Source organism: Eptatretus burgeri, chromosome 6 (genome assembly GCF_056783735.1).
Source record: "Eptatretus burgeri isolate ZD-2024b chromosome 6, Ebu_testis_v1, whole genome shotgun sequence".
Taxonomy (NCBI): domain Eukaryota; kingdom Metazoa; phylum Chordata; class Myxini; order Myxiniformes; family Myxinidae; genus Eptatretus; species Eptatretus burgeri.
Genome location: NC_140966.1, coordinates 101,722,361 through 101,736,449, shown reverse-complemented (window position 1 = coordinate 101,736,449; position 14,089 = coordinate 101,722,361). Strand labels below are relative to the sequence as shown.

Sequence of the window (14,089 nt, the reverse complement as noted above, 5' to 3'; positions counted from 1 at the left end):
CACAACAATGCCAACATGGTGGCATTCACGTTTGACCCGGCTGACCCAACAACTCATGCAGACATCGGCCGAATGGACCAAGTCTGCACCCACTGCTCTGCTTACAAGTTCAAGGGAGAGACCAAGGGTGTGTGCTGCAGCGATGACAAGGTCGTCCTTGAGCCCTCTCCTGCCCTTCCTCCATTGCTGAAGGAACTTTTCTCAGGCGAAGGTCCCCTCAGCAAGCACTTCCTTGACAGCATTCGGACGTATAATGGCAGCTTTGCGATGACGAGCTTCGGGCACAAGGAAGCTGAAGTCCAGGGCTGGAACCCGAGTTTCCGGATCCAAGATCAAGTGTTCCACCACATTGGCAGCTTGCTCCCACCTGAAGAGGGCCAGCCAAAGTTCCTACAGGTCTACTTCCTGGACTCACACGCCAAGGAGCTGGCTGCCAGGAACCACAGCGGCCTCAAACCAAACATCCTTGAGATGCTCACAAAGTGGTTTTATGAGAATAACCATCTGGTCCTTGAGCTCAAGACTGCAAGAGATGTACTTTCTGAAGAGCGCCAGATCATCATCAGAGAAAACAAGCGACCGCAATGAGAGCACACAGGTCGCTACAATGCCCAGACTGCACCAGAAGTCGCCATCCTAATGGACAATGAGCCAACAGAACCCAGAGACATTGTCCTCAGACTTCGCGATGGGGCACTTCAAAGGATCAGTGAGCTGCATGCATCTTATGAGGCACTCCAGTATCCCATAGTGTTCCCATATGGTGACATACAAAGCAATGGTGACGGTAAGCAAAAAACAATGTGTTCTGGATATTCTTTGATCAGCCGACAGCAGCAAGATGAATGCTCAGAACGTTTATATTTGCTTTCCAAATCAAGCGAAAGATGTGCATCAACTGTCTGCGCAATTATTCCAAAGAATATTCCATTGTACTACGAGTCTTATTCCACTGCACAAAGTGTTCAAATTGTACTCAATATACAGAATATACTCGGAAGAGTGCATACCTCCGCTAGGTTGAACAGTTTGTTTTGTATCTCATTGATAGGCCAGATCTGGATCCAGATCTTAACCACAATCGAATCTACTCGATCTTGTTACCTAACCAACTCATCCACCAAGTTTTGTCATAACCCGTCCATAACTTTTTGAGATATCGGGCTCATAAACAGACAGACAGACAGACAAACGGGTGAAAGCACAACCTCCGTCCACCTTTGGTGGTGGAGGTAAATGTACATATACACATTATGATACATATTAATTACATGTACAGAAAATGGAAAATATTCCATCTTAATAGATCACTAGTGTGGTTTAGTGATAATGTGATGGGTCGAACTCTGAACTGTCTTTGTGCACAACAATACACCCTGACGTCCATTGTTCACTGTTGTCTGCGTCTGTGACTGTCAGGTGTATTCAAGACAATGAGGCTTCACACATTACAATGATTGGACCATTTTGAAACACAAAGTGATATTTCCTTTTTTTACCATACATACATGATCGTTTGTGTAATTTGTTGTCCAGAAAAATTATTTCAACCATTTGACAGTTTGTGGAACTGAAAGCTATTGGAATCTATTTTTTGGGGTTAGTTTTAAAATTCGCTTTGCTTTTTTTATAGACACAGTCAAAGTTCATGGAAGAGCTGGAACACAGAATGGATCAGGATGCTACAGCAGAAAGAGAGGGGGTGAAACACTAACAGCAGGGCTGGGGGACAAATTAGACTGAGACAGACCAGGGATGAGGGGTAGGAGAGCATGCAGGAGGTGGACAACATGGAAACAGAAGCAAACTCTCGGGATTGAGACGACAGAGGTTGCAATCTCAGAAAGGAGGGGAAATACGACACAGGGAGACACACTGACCTGCAGGCCATGGGAAAGTGATAGGCCCATCGACTCGGCTTCATTGTGGAGGATTCCAATGATCTTGAAGGCCTTCGTTTCCTTTTCCACGGCGTCAAATTTAGCAGGGTGTGAGGCAGGGGAGCCAGCCCAGAGGGGAGAGCAGTATTCCCTCAAGCTGTGGCTGAAGCATTGTAGGTTGATAGGAGTTCAGCTGTGCCAAGGAAGGACTTTGTACAATGGAGGATGCCCAGTCGGCGACTGGCTTTGTCGGCCAACTTTGAAATGTGGTTTGCCAAAGAAAGATCATGGTTGATCGTGAGACCCAGGAGTTTTGAATGACTGAACTTCCTCAAGAGGATTGCTGAGAAAATAGATGAGGGTCTGCCAGACGGTCCTTTCGGAGAGAGAGTGTGAGATTTGTCAGGGTTAAAAGACATTCCATCTGTTTGACCAGCTTGTGATTTTTTTTTCAAGGTCTGAAGAGTGGGAAGAGCATGCAACCTGTCTGTCTGAAGAATAAGTGATGTAACGACAGAGGTGGAGTCATCAGCAAGAGAGAGAGAGAGAGAGAGAGAGAGAGAGAGAGAGAGAGAGAGAGAGAGAGAGAGAGAGAGAGAGAGAGAGAGAGAGAGAGAACGAGAGAGAGAGAACGAGAGAGAGAGAACGAGAGAGAGAGAACGAGAGAGAGAGAACGAGAGAGAGAGAACGAGAGAGAGAGAACGAGAGAGAGAGAACGAGAGAGAGAGAACGAGAGAGAGAGAACGAGAGAGAGAGAACGAGAGAGAGAGAGAGAGAGATGATGAAGATTAGGACTGGGCCCAGAACACTGTCTTGGGTGTACTCCAGCCTTGACAGTGAGAGGAGATGAAAGGATTCCGTCGAGAGCCACACGACTACAAGCGTAGCGGAAGTCGGAAAGCCATGTGTGGAGTTGGCCTTGGATGCCATCGACAGAGAGTTTGGAAAGTAAAGCAAGAAGCCAGACTGCATCAAAATCATGAGATGTGTCCAGACAGACGGCCCTGATCTCATGTCTGACATTGACTGCCAGTTTTTGGTCATTATTAAGGTGCAGATCTGTCCATTAATAAATGCGGATATAACCCAGGCTCGTATACAAATGGTTTCCTGTTCTGAAATAGTTTTAGTGTCAGATACAAATAGTTTTAGTGTAATGCTTCAAACCATATAATTAAATCCTGGCAATGTCATCGTGAACTTGTGTTTCAAGATTGGTGCAATGACCCAGGTTTGCTTCTTTCTTTGAACAGATTCCAGGTTTTTTGCAGTCTGTGATTAATGTGTTTAAAGTGCAAAATGTTACTTGGCAAAGCTTGGTCGGTGGATTGGAAATAATTGTGGTTCAAGCCTCCCTCGTGGCTATGATATGCAGGAGGTTGGACAGAGACGAATGACATCACGGCCCATTTAAGCTCTCTCGAGCATACCAGGTATATCCATTTGATGTCATCTGTAACGGCTTGATCCCCATTTGCTATGGAGCGCTTCTGCATCCTTTTATGCAGATAAGTGTCATTCTACTCAAATAGTGCTGCATTATTTCATGCATGCCTGGTGTTGGCTTAATGGTGAGGATGGTGGACTTGGGATCTGAGGGTCCTGAGTTCAAATTCCACTCAGCTGTGGAATTAATACCGGAGTGGCGACCCGTCCAGGATTGTACCCAATAGCCAAGGAGACTGCTGAGGCAGCACCAATGCTCTGCACAGAGTATGGTCCCAATGGATGGGTTAAATGGGTGCAATGGCAACAGCATGTGATATTCATTCCACCTGGGAATACTTCCACAACAACATATGCTCTCTATTTCACCAGTGTGTCCTTTCTTGCTGTTCCCGGTCACTCAACTCTCGGTATTTTGATGTTCTGTCTCCACAATGGTCGCAAGCCCGAAATTTCAAACAGGAAGGAGGACAGAGACAAATGACATCGAGACATATTTTATACGTTTTTCCAGTTTTGATGCTCATATAATATCAATCAACTGTTACTTATCAACGTAACGGAGTGAAACGCGTCGGTCAAAAATATCTGCTTGTCGTTCACGGAATGTCATGTTTTTTTTTCTTTTTCTGCTGTTATGTCACCAAGTGCAGTTTCCGACATGTTCAGCCATTGGAGACATTTTTACACCCACTTGGAAAATGTCTACGCAGACGACGCAGTATTTTAACCTCTCTTCCTCGGATAAGACTTAGAGTTCTTCCTCGATGCTTTTTAGTTTTTGATAATGAAATACAGCCGATGCACCTCCGACCTTCTGATAACCCAAACGGATTAATTAGCACAAAAATTATTTTATTGCCCAGTAATTCAAACATTCCCCTTTTTGAACGCTTTGCAATGAAGCAGAACCGAGCTGTTAGGGTTAAACAGATCTCAAGTGACTGCTCAGCAGATGGCCCATGTTTATGCAACTTCATAACACGTGCCGTCCGTGGCTTTATCAGCAGGGTCCAACTGTGGCAAGACCACAGTTCACAGGCCACAAAGCAGAGGAATATTGATTGACATTTGTGTGTTAATTTTGATTTTGAATCCCGAGTTTGTTTGTGTTTTTATATCTTGGCTTTTATTTTCCTGATATTAATTAAAATCTTACGCTGATGTAATTTTAGTATTCTCCTGCCAACATCAGAATTTGAATCCAATGCTTTTGTTTGTTTGTTTGTTTGTTTTCGGTTTAATCTCCCGTTATCTCTTTCTTTCAGCCAACATTGAGGCATTGCACTTCCAAACTGCATGCCAAAAAACAGTTCAAGACCAAAGGGCTTATCGTGCACTTGGGAAAAGAGGAACAATCCCAAAGTTTTTCTTGTACCGCAGTAGCTGGGATTGACCGGCATCAAACATTTTGTCTAAACTTACAAGTGAGTTCTTAAAATGCTATATTTTGGTGCGTGTTTGATTTTTTTTAAAAACTATGTCACCTCTCCTAATATATCAAGCACATTTGTACTCCACTGTTGTCATAATCCGTCCTCAACTTTTGGAATATCGTGCAATATGTCGTTTTTGGCCCCCCATCTCTCAACGGTGAAGATTCACTTTAAAAACGTTACTGCAACCGGATCTGGACCTTCACCAAAGTCTGAACAATTAGTCTTTGTCACACATCCAACATATCCACCAAATTTTATCTGAATCCATATATAACTTTTTGAGATATCCTGCTCAAAGATAGACATACAAACAAAGGCAGACAGGGGTGAAAACATAACTTCTGTCCATCCACCATCGGTGGCGGAGGTAAAAATGCGCCAGTGCAGACAGGAGTATCTTCATAAATGCTTATCTAGAATACTGGGGATTCAGACACAGGTTTGTCTTGTGAACTAAATATGCACTTTTTGTGGAAAATTCAAAATATTGGGATCCCCCCCCCCACCCCCTCTAATCTTGCCCCACCTCAAAAGAGACGATGTCAGAAATAGATGGCTCGGTGTTTCTGTTTGTTGTTGCTGATATTTGTACCCATCCCACAGCAGAGTGCCATTTCTCAGCCAGGCTACCTCACTTTTGGCTGATTGCAAAAAGGGGGATTTCTTCTTCACCATACTGGCCATTGTTATGGCATCCAAGCTCAAGTGCAAATTTGTTCCCTGTTTTGATGAAGAAGATTTATTTTTCAGCATGGAAGCTGTCCGCATTGGTTGTTTTTGTTGTTGGTGCTGTAAGTCCCGTTCATTCTCTCTCCTCGTTCACTTTACAGTTCAGAAATCTTTCCTCTGGCTTTGTAATATGAAAATGATTCTGAGTATTTCCTTAAACAAATGTTTCAATTAGTATTTATAATGATTGGTCAATGTAATTTCTGAACATTTTATCAAATTTGGTGCATCGTTTGCTTGCAGTGTACCCAGGATTAATGCATCAGGTAATAGTCAAGGGGTACAATAGTGTGTTTTCATGACGATTGTGTGTTTTATCTCTATATCTGTGCATGAACAGCCATTCATGCTTGTACTGCATAATTATATCTAAGTGTTTGATATATTTAAGACCAGAGGGGGTACCCGGCGCTGCCTGGGAAGAGATTCCCAGCAAGGCGAACTTTTACTGGCAGGGGTTTCGGGACGAGTTGGACATTGAAAAGTCATGGAGTTACTGGCCTCGTGGTGGCTACCTTTTGCTTGTGGACCGGCGGCAGCACTGCCTGACCACATATTCCAATATACACTCTATAGCGGCCTTTGTTAGCCTCAAAACCGACAACGCCAATGTGCAGTACCTTCAATCCTTGCCGAGACTCCGAAGTACCGACACCCAGATTTTGGGGCCTGTAGATGCTACGGTTCGGCTGTGAATGAGTAATGTACAAACACACAAACACTTGAAAATATTTATGTTTCTCATTTTGTCTGGGTCCACTTTGGTTAATATACATAATTTGTTCGAAGTGTTCAGTTATTAGGATATATCTGCAAGAGCTGACCTTTCCCAAAATGTAACATTGCTTCCTTGTTTGCTCAATCCCAGCTGATTGACTTGCTGCACAACCAAAAAAAAAAACACCTTTATTCTTCACTTTTCTCCACACACTGTTGAATGTGATTAACTGGATTATGTCAGCCAGTGTGCTCTGTGCTTGTGTGAGAAAATTCATGGGTTCTGTGACTCTGTCTCCCAAAGTGCATTTCATTGTGCTTTAGCCCAACTTGTATATGTAGATTTTGATACACAGCACTGTATTCTGTGAATAATTTCAAGTGTGTGTGCGTTTGTTTATTACTCTTTCATGGCCAAACGGAAGCACCGAGATGCCCCATATTTTGGGGGTACGTACTTCAGAATCTTGGCAAGGTTTTTAAGATACCGCACGTTGGCCTTGAAGACCACTTTGAGGCCACCAAAGACTGCTGTGAAGTTTATTTACACACAACATGTGCCGGAACCCTTGTGTAAATTTTTTTTTCCCATGCAATGCTGGGTTATCCCTCCCCCTCCCCTTTGTAAGTGTGTATATATCGCGGGCTTGCTATTCGCAGCACCGTGTATTTGCGGTTTCCAAATTGTGACCTGCTTCGACATTCATGGGCCTGTACTTCCTGTATTCATGGATTGTTTGTTTTCGCAGGCGTATCCCAGGCAAAAATAACATTCCTTTCCTGTAGTAATTCTCTGCACACTACTGTAGTATATGAGAGTACAACTCTCATATACTATCATTCTAACTGTAGCATTTTTTTTATGACTGGGATTCCCAGTTTTTTATGCGTTTTCATGGTTTTTTGCATGTGTATTCATGTGGTTTTTCACATATTTTTCATGGGATTTTCGATGGGTACCACTGCATCCTGTCACTGGGCCAATTGCATGAATCAAGTCTCGTCCTCATGTCATCTTGACAAAGTTTATACCTACTAGAGATGATGTTTGGGAAAATCTTCAGTTCCTTTGTGAATATACCCCAGACTGATGTTGGTTTGATGCCGAGCTTCCGGCAGCGTCAGCGGTGGGACATCTTGTGACTGTCCACTGCAGAATCCCACACGGTGTCAATGTTGACTTGGCTCTTGATTACTGATGCTGGCCTGCCGCTGTTGCCCTTGGTCTGGTTGTGCACTGTACCATTGTGCTCAAAATGTTTCAAAACACGTTGAATGGCGCAATTTGTGGGTCCATCACGTGTTCTGAGGTTGTATTCCGGCAGATCCTCTGGCGGATGCCAACATATGATTTAGTCTCATACCACAGAGCTACCACTTTTGTTTTCTGCTTCACTGTCAATGGCATAGATGAGCTATGGAGCTAGAAATCCCAGGACACAAACACAATGATAACACCACCAAACCCCGAAAAAGAAAATGGTATTTGTCAAAATACAAAGAAATGGCAGGAAGTCAAGTTTGTGTCAATCTTTTTGAAACACCCCCTGCTTATTATATATATATATATATATATATATATATATATATATATATATATATATATATATATATATATATATATATATATATATATATATATACATACTGTATATGTATATCGCACACACACAATTTGGTGCTTAGCTTTTTAAACCTAAAAACATGTGATCTTAGGGGGTATCTAAATATAAATATCGTGTGTCATTTGCATTTTAAATGTCATTTGCACCATGACATTTTCATTCTATATATATTTTATGATTGGAGGCTTGAATAGGGAATTTTCTTTATTGTTTATCTTATGAATAAGTTATTTCTTGCCCCATATATTATGTTGTATTTTATAAACCAGTCTAAATTTTGTTATCATTGAAATTATAGATATTCAAACATAAAAAGGTTCTATTTATCCTTTAAAAAATTGTATCACACGTTGCAATGTTTCTTTTTAATATCATTTCAAAAGACATAGATGGGTACATTGTAATAATTTGTCTTAGATGTGCGAAGTAAAAAATTGGTTCTCCATCCCTTTATCAACAAAATTCCAATCAGTGGTTTGTTTTTAGCAGATTGTGTACGACTTTGGCTTCAGTCGCACACGCAGTGCCTCGTGTCCTAATCTTGTCTGCCACATATGTGTTTGTGGTATTTTGCACGTTTTCTGGATCTAAGCCCAAACGTCGTCTCACCCTAAAGAAAAAAAAAACGAATATGGCACTGGGAAATACAACAATTGACTTGAGAAGTAGGCGACAACATTAATTTTGGGTAAAACACTTCAACATTTTGGCTTCAAAAGGATACCAGACTACAATTTGTTTCAGGACAAAAGGAAGAGAAGGTGTTATCCTCATTAAAACTGTACCTTATAATCAAAATATCGACCAATTACTGCAGCATGGTCTCAAGGAGAAAACCAGACATAACCACACACACACACACACACACACACACACACACACACACACACACACACACACACACACACACACACACACACACACACACACACACACACACACACACACACACACACACACACACACACACACACACACACACACACACACACACACACACACACACACACACACACACATTGTTGTGGGCCGGGGTTCGGTAGCGAGGATGACCGCTAGATGGAGCAGTTGGGCCATCTCCCACCGAACACCGGAATTGAAGGTCGTCACCCCGGATAACTCCGGAGTCGACGGGTAGCTTAAAGGACCGTGGTCGCCAATATTTCGATGGCGTGAGGAAGAGTCCACTTGTCTATTCCAATTTACCGAAGTACTCATGCCATCTAACTACCGGGGAAGCCACACCCTCGGCCGGCTTTGTCCGAACCGAGTCGCTGTTACCGACTCAGATCTGGTGTAACCGAGCGGGAGTTACCAAAGCAGCGCCGGTCCAAATAACAATCTACGGCACAATCGGCCTCACTATAACTCAAACCCGAACCATGCTAGGCCAATGAAAGAAAATGCGGACAACGAACTGGAACGTTTAACACGGGGTTTATTTATAATAGGGAGGGAGACACAGAACAGAGTTATCATGACTATCAGGCAGGAAAGGTATAGTGAGCAAAAGCACTAAACAATTCTATTTAAAGACGGACCACACACAGACACACACACCCAAAAGGAAATGGACCCCGTGGGTCTTTATTCAGCCCCTCAGCCCAGGAGGCAAAGGCGAGCTGAGGACCAGAGTCCTGTCGGTGCCTGGCCGCCTCGTGCGGTTCGGCCCGCGACTGCATGTGTGGGACCCGTGGTTCGTGGGAGCTTGGATGGTGAGCAGCCGAGACTCCAGGCTCGGCAATGATGATACGGCGCCCAACTTCGGGCGAAACAGGAGCAATGGCGACGAGCTCAGACACGAACCAACCGGCAGCAATGACGATCACCCGCATGAACCCTTCTCACATCGACCGACCACCCTCAAAGGCCCCTTGTGTTTCTTATATCACCCCTCCTGTTGGGTGGTGGATCGGTGGTAACTTTTCCTCTCATTGGTCGGGATTCATGGGAAATCGCCATCTGGGGTAATCTCCTTCCTCATTGGTTCGGTGCTGTCATGGGGAAATCGCTGTCTGTCTCTGGGCAAAGGACACGCCCTTGCCTTTTCGGGTGGAATCTCGATCTGGAGCGATGGAAGCTCCGCCTATGTCTGAAGCCAGAACATGTGCGTAATGGCGTCGCATGCGAAGAAATGAAGGTATGGGGGGGGGGACTGATGTAAAAAGTAACTAGAAAGAAACTCGCAGCGCACACATGTAATTCCCATTAGAAATAGGGAGGAATCTATCTACACACACACACACACACTTATCGAAATAACAGCTTTGGCACTGCTGTCTGTTTGTGTGCTCATGGTTTCCAAATTCGCAACAATATATACATGTATATAAATCTATATTTATATACATATATATATATATATATATATATATATATTGTTGCATAAGCCTGGTGTTGGCTTAGTGGTTAGGGTGGCGGCTTGGGATCCCAGGGTCCTGAGTTCAAGCCCCGTTGGCTGCTGAATTAACACCAGGGGGTTGACTCAGCCTGTCATCCTTCCGAGGTCGGCGAAATGAGTACCAGTGTACTGGTCCCGGTGTATGCCCCGGTTAGAATAGGTGTACCATATCCCTGTGTGTCGTAAGAGGCGACCAGGGTTGGCGTCAGGAAGGGCATCCGGCGTAAAAACATTGCCTTAAGAAAAAGCCAAACCCCTGCACAGCAGGGAAAAATGGCTGTAAAAACGGTCATATATATATATATATATATATATATATATATATATATATATATATATTGTGGCGGGATTCTCACCTGACTCTTGGCGCCACCCTCACCACCGCCGTCTCCAGCGGCTGGATAACGCCGGCTGGCTTGGCACAGGCCTCGGGTCACGTGTTTTCAATCGCGATACCAACGTAATCCTGGACCTTACCAGTTGGAGAAATAGAACCCTGGTTACAGACTGGTTTTGGCAGATGCCGAGCGTTTTCTGTCAGTCTATAACCATTTTGGTTTTATATATCAATCGAATGGATCGTTCCTCGACGCGACACGAATTAATCCATAGTGGCAACTCCATCCGAATCAACCATATTTATTGGGGAACATCGGGGAACACAACACAAGCAAAACATTCACGACAATGTGTTAATTAATCTACAACCCGTTTTTAACTTGGGAACTACGGATTACGGGTTTTGAGGGGGTCCCTAACGAGATATGCCTTAAACGACATGCAAACAAGACATAGACAGCATGCAGACAAGATAGAGTACTTGGTGATGTTTCATGGACGAGAGGAAAATGTCAAAAGCACGAATGTCGCTCGTAACAAGCCGATGTCCACAGATTTGAGTCCAAGCTTGAACACGCCGCGTGGCGAGACGGCGCTTGCCTTCCTTTTTCGCACCGCACGCGGTCTCCGCGCGCTCTGACCCCGCGTAAGGTCGACGGCACAAGACCGCCAGATCGACGATGGGTCCCAGCCGGTCTCTCACAAGGTCCAGCACACAAGTCCATGCCTAGCCTGTTCACCAGACAAGGCTAAATCGAGGTGCCTGGCTCCGCAGGCTGGGTCCATGGGATTCCAAAACGTCGTGGAGTCGGGACAGTCAGAGGCTCCGTCGCCAGACGCAGGCCGAACCTGTCGATGACCTCTGCTCAAAACCGACTCCAGACTCACGCAGCAGCCAGGTCGTCTCGAAGCAGATAGCAGCTTCGGCGCTTTCAGTTCCACCACCGGCCGGACTCGGCCGACTGTAGTTGACTCTCCCAGCCGATTCACCACTGCCTTTCCTTTTCTCACTTGCCTCAAAGCCCCTGCTCATCCAGCAGATCGCGACTCGACACTAGTCGTTTCTCTGTTGCCTTCCCTGCCTTTCTTTCGGCTCGTTCCTCACGAAAAACAGACACAGCTGTCCCGTGTACAGCTGATTGGCGCCACCTCGGCGCTCACAGTTTCACCACAGTTTCTTTTCCTTCTCGCCTCGAAACCCAAGCATGCCTTGAAACCGACTGTTCCCCCAAACTGAACCACTCCACGAGGTCTTCGTTCGCTCGCTTCAAAGCCACTGGCTCGTCCTCCTTTACGAAGCCGACAAACTCCTCCCCTTAGTTTCACTTCCTCTTTTTGGCCACTCCCCTCTCAGCGCTGGGCGGAGTCTCGCCCGGAGAGAGGAAGGAAGACGAAGGAGCTCTCGATCCACCACCACCGCACAAACAATAAACAGCTCTTACATCTCCCAACACACATGTAACGTCAAATTACCGAGCAAGCTGGCTGAACATGCATTTAACGGGGGATCATCCTGTTATCGGCAATGATGATACGGCGCCCAACGTGGGGCGAAACAGGAGCAATGGCGACGAGCTCAGACATGAACCAACCGGCAGCAATGATGATCACCCGCACGAACCGTTCTCACATCGACCGACCGCCCGACCACCCTCAGAAGCCCCTCGTGTTTCTAATATCATCCCTCCTGTTGGGTAGTGGATCAGTGGTAACTTTTCCTCTCATTGGTCAGGATTCGAGGTGGATGAGGTGGATTTGTAAATATAAATCCTATATTTAACAGCATACTAAGGGCTATTTCCATAACAATATATATCCACGCGCACACACACGCGCGCGCACACACACACACACACACACACACACACACACACACACACACACACACACACACACACACACACACACACACACACACACACACACACACACACACACACACACACACACACACACACACACACACACACACACACACACACCTATACAAACAAACACACACACAAATATGTATATATATATATATATATATATATATATATATATATATATATATATATATATATATACATACATATATATTGTTACGGCTGTGGAAATTCGCAGAGCACCATGTCGGTCCTTAGATCAGTTATGTCGATAAGTCTGTGTTCAGATAGATTTCCCCACCAATGTTTAACGGGAAATTATTCGTGTGCAGGGCTGTGATCTTTGAGTTAGCCGTTTTTCTTTTGCTATCTTTATTTTGGAACAACCACCTCAACCATAACCGCCTTGCCTCATCACCTCCTCCAAAACCGCATCACCACATCACCGTCACGGCCACCACAAAACGCCAGCCACGCCACCATTACGACAATGACAACTACAACCACCTTAACCACCAACCGCATCACCACAACACCGTCACGACCACCACAAAACGCTAGCCACGCCACCATAATGCCAAACACACCACCACCGCATTTCCACCTCAGCACGGTTGCGAGAAGCCTGGCATTCATCGGGGGAGAACGGATGACGGCCCCACCCTCCCCCCCCCAAACGAGGGAGGAACCCACCCTGCGAGTGGATTCTCAACATGTGCGGAAAAGACGAAAGCTATGGAAAACACAAAAGAAAGGCCCCAATTCGGCGAGGAAAACGCCCTTCTTCTGGAAGTTTCCCACGCGTGCTTGAAGAGGGGGGCGGAAGGGAGGGGCGAGGTGCCGTGATGATGAAAGGGTGCACTAAACTCAAGGTTGCGCTCTGCTGGAGGTTTTTGGGTGTGTGTGTGTATGGAGGAGAGGAAAGAGTGTCGTGTCGGAGTTGTGGGCAGTTGTATGGAGCCGCGCTGTGAGCTGAATCAGACTGGAGTCTGGAGTCTCTGCAGTCGGTGAGGAGCTGGAGAGCGAGGAGTGCAGCAGAGCCAAGGCGCGTGGCCTGCCGGACCGTGCCTTACCGTGAGTCGCTGGCGAGGGGACGTCGAGGGTCGCCCCAGCGAGTCACCACGAGGGTGAAGGTAACCAGCCCGGCCTCTTGCAGCCTTTGCGGTCTACACGGCTCCGTATTTATAAAGACCCCAAGGGGTCCAGTCTACCCCTCGTTTGTCCTGGGGTTTTCCCTTTGTTTCTTTGCATGAACGTTGTGGCGCCATGTCTTTAAGTAGAACTGTAAAGTGTGTTCATAATAGATAGACAGTAGTAGCTCTTTTGCATTGCTCGTGGTTTGTCCCTTGCATGTTACATAATTGTATGCGTGCTCTCCTTGATTGCATACATAACTGCATGATTGCCATTGCTGCATTGATTGACGTGCATGCCTGCATATGTGTCTTGTGAAATAAATGTGCTGTTTAAATGTTAACCCGTTCATTGCGTCCTTTTCCCTAATTGAACTGCCGTTCTGTATTCGGAATATAGTTGGTTTTGAAATAGCCGATAAAGTGATCGGGTCCAACGGAGCTGCATGATAAATACCCTGCTCGGTTATCCCAAAACGAAGCGAGCTGCTTAAGCGGCTCGTTTCCAAGCG

At 45.4% G+C, this 14,089-nt stretch overlaps 1 protein-coding gene across 1 annotated transcript in view; it reads left to right on the top strand.

Annotated features, from left to right (window-relative positions):
• The first annotated feature begins 4,609 nt into the window (after positions 1–4,609).
• The window catches only part of LOC147025469 (integrin alpha-L-like), a 165,484-nt gene continuing 156,004 nt past the window's right edge, over positions 4,610–14,089 (top strand). The window contains exons 1-2 of the mRNA XM_085886474.1: positions 4,610–4,753; positions 5,369–5,556. The gene's annotated coding sequence lies outside the window, so the exon portion shown is untranslated. The remainder of the gene's footprint in view (positions 4,754–5,368; positions 5,557–14,089) is intronic.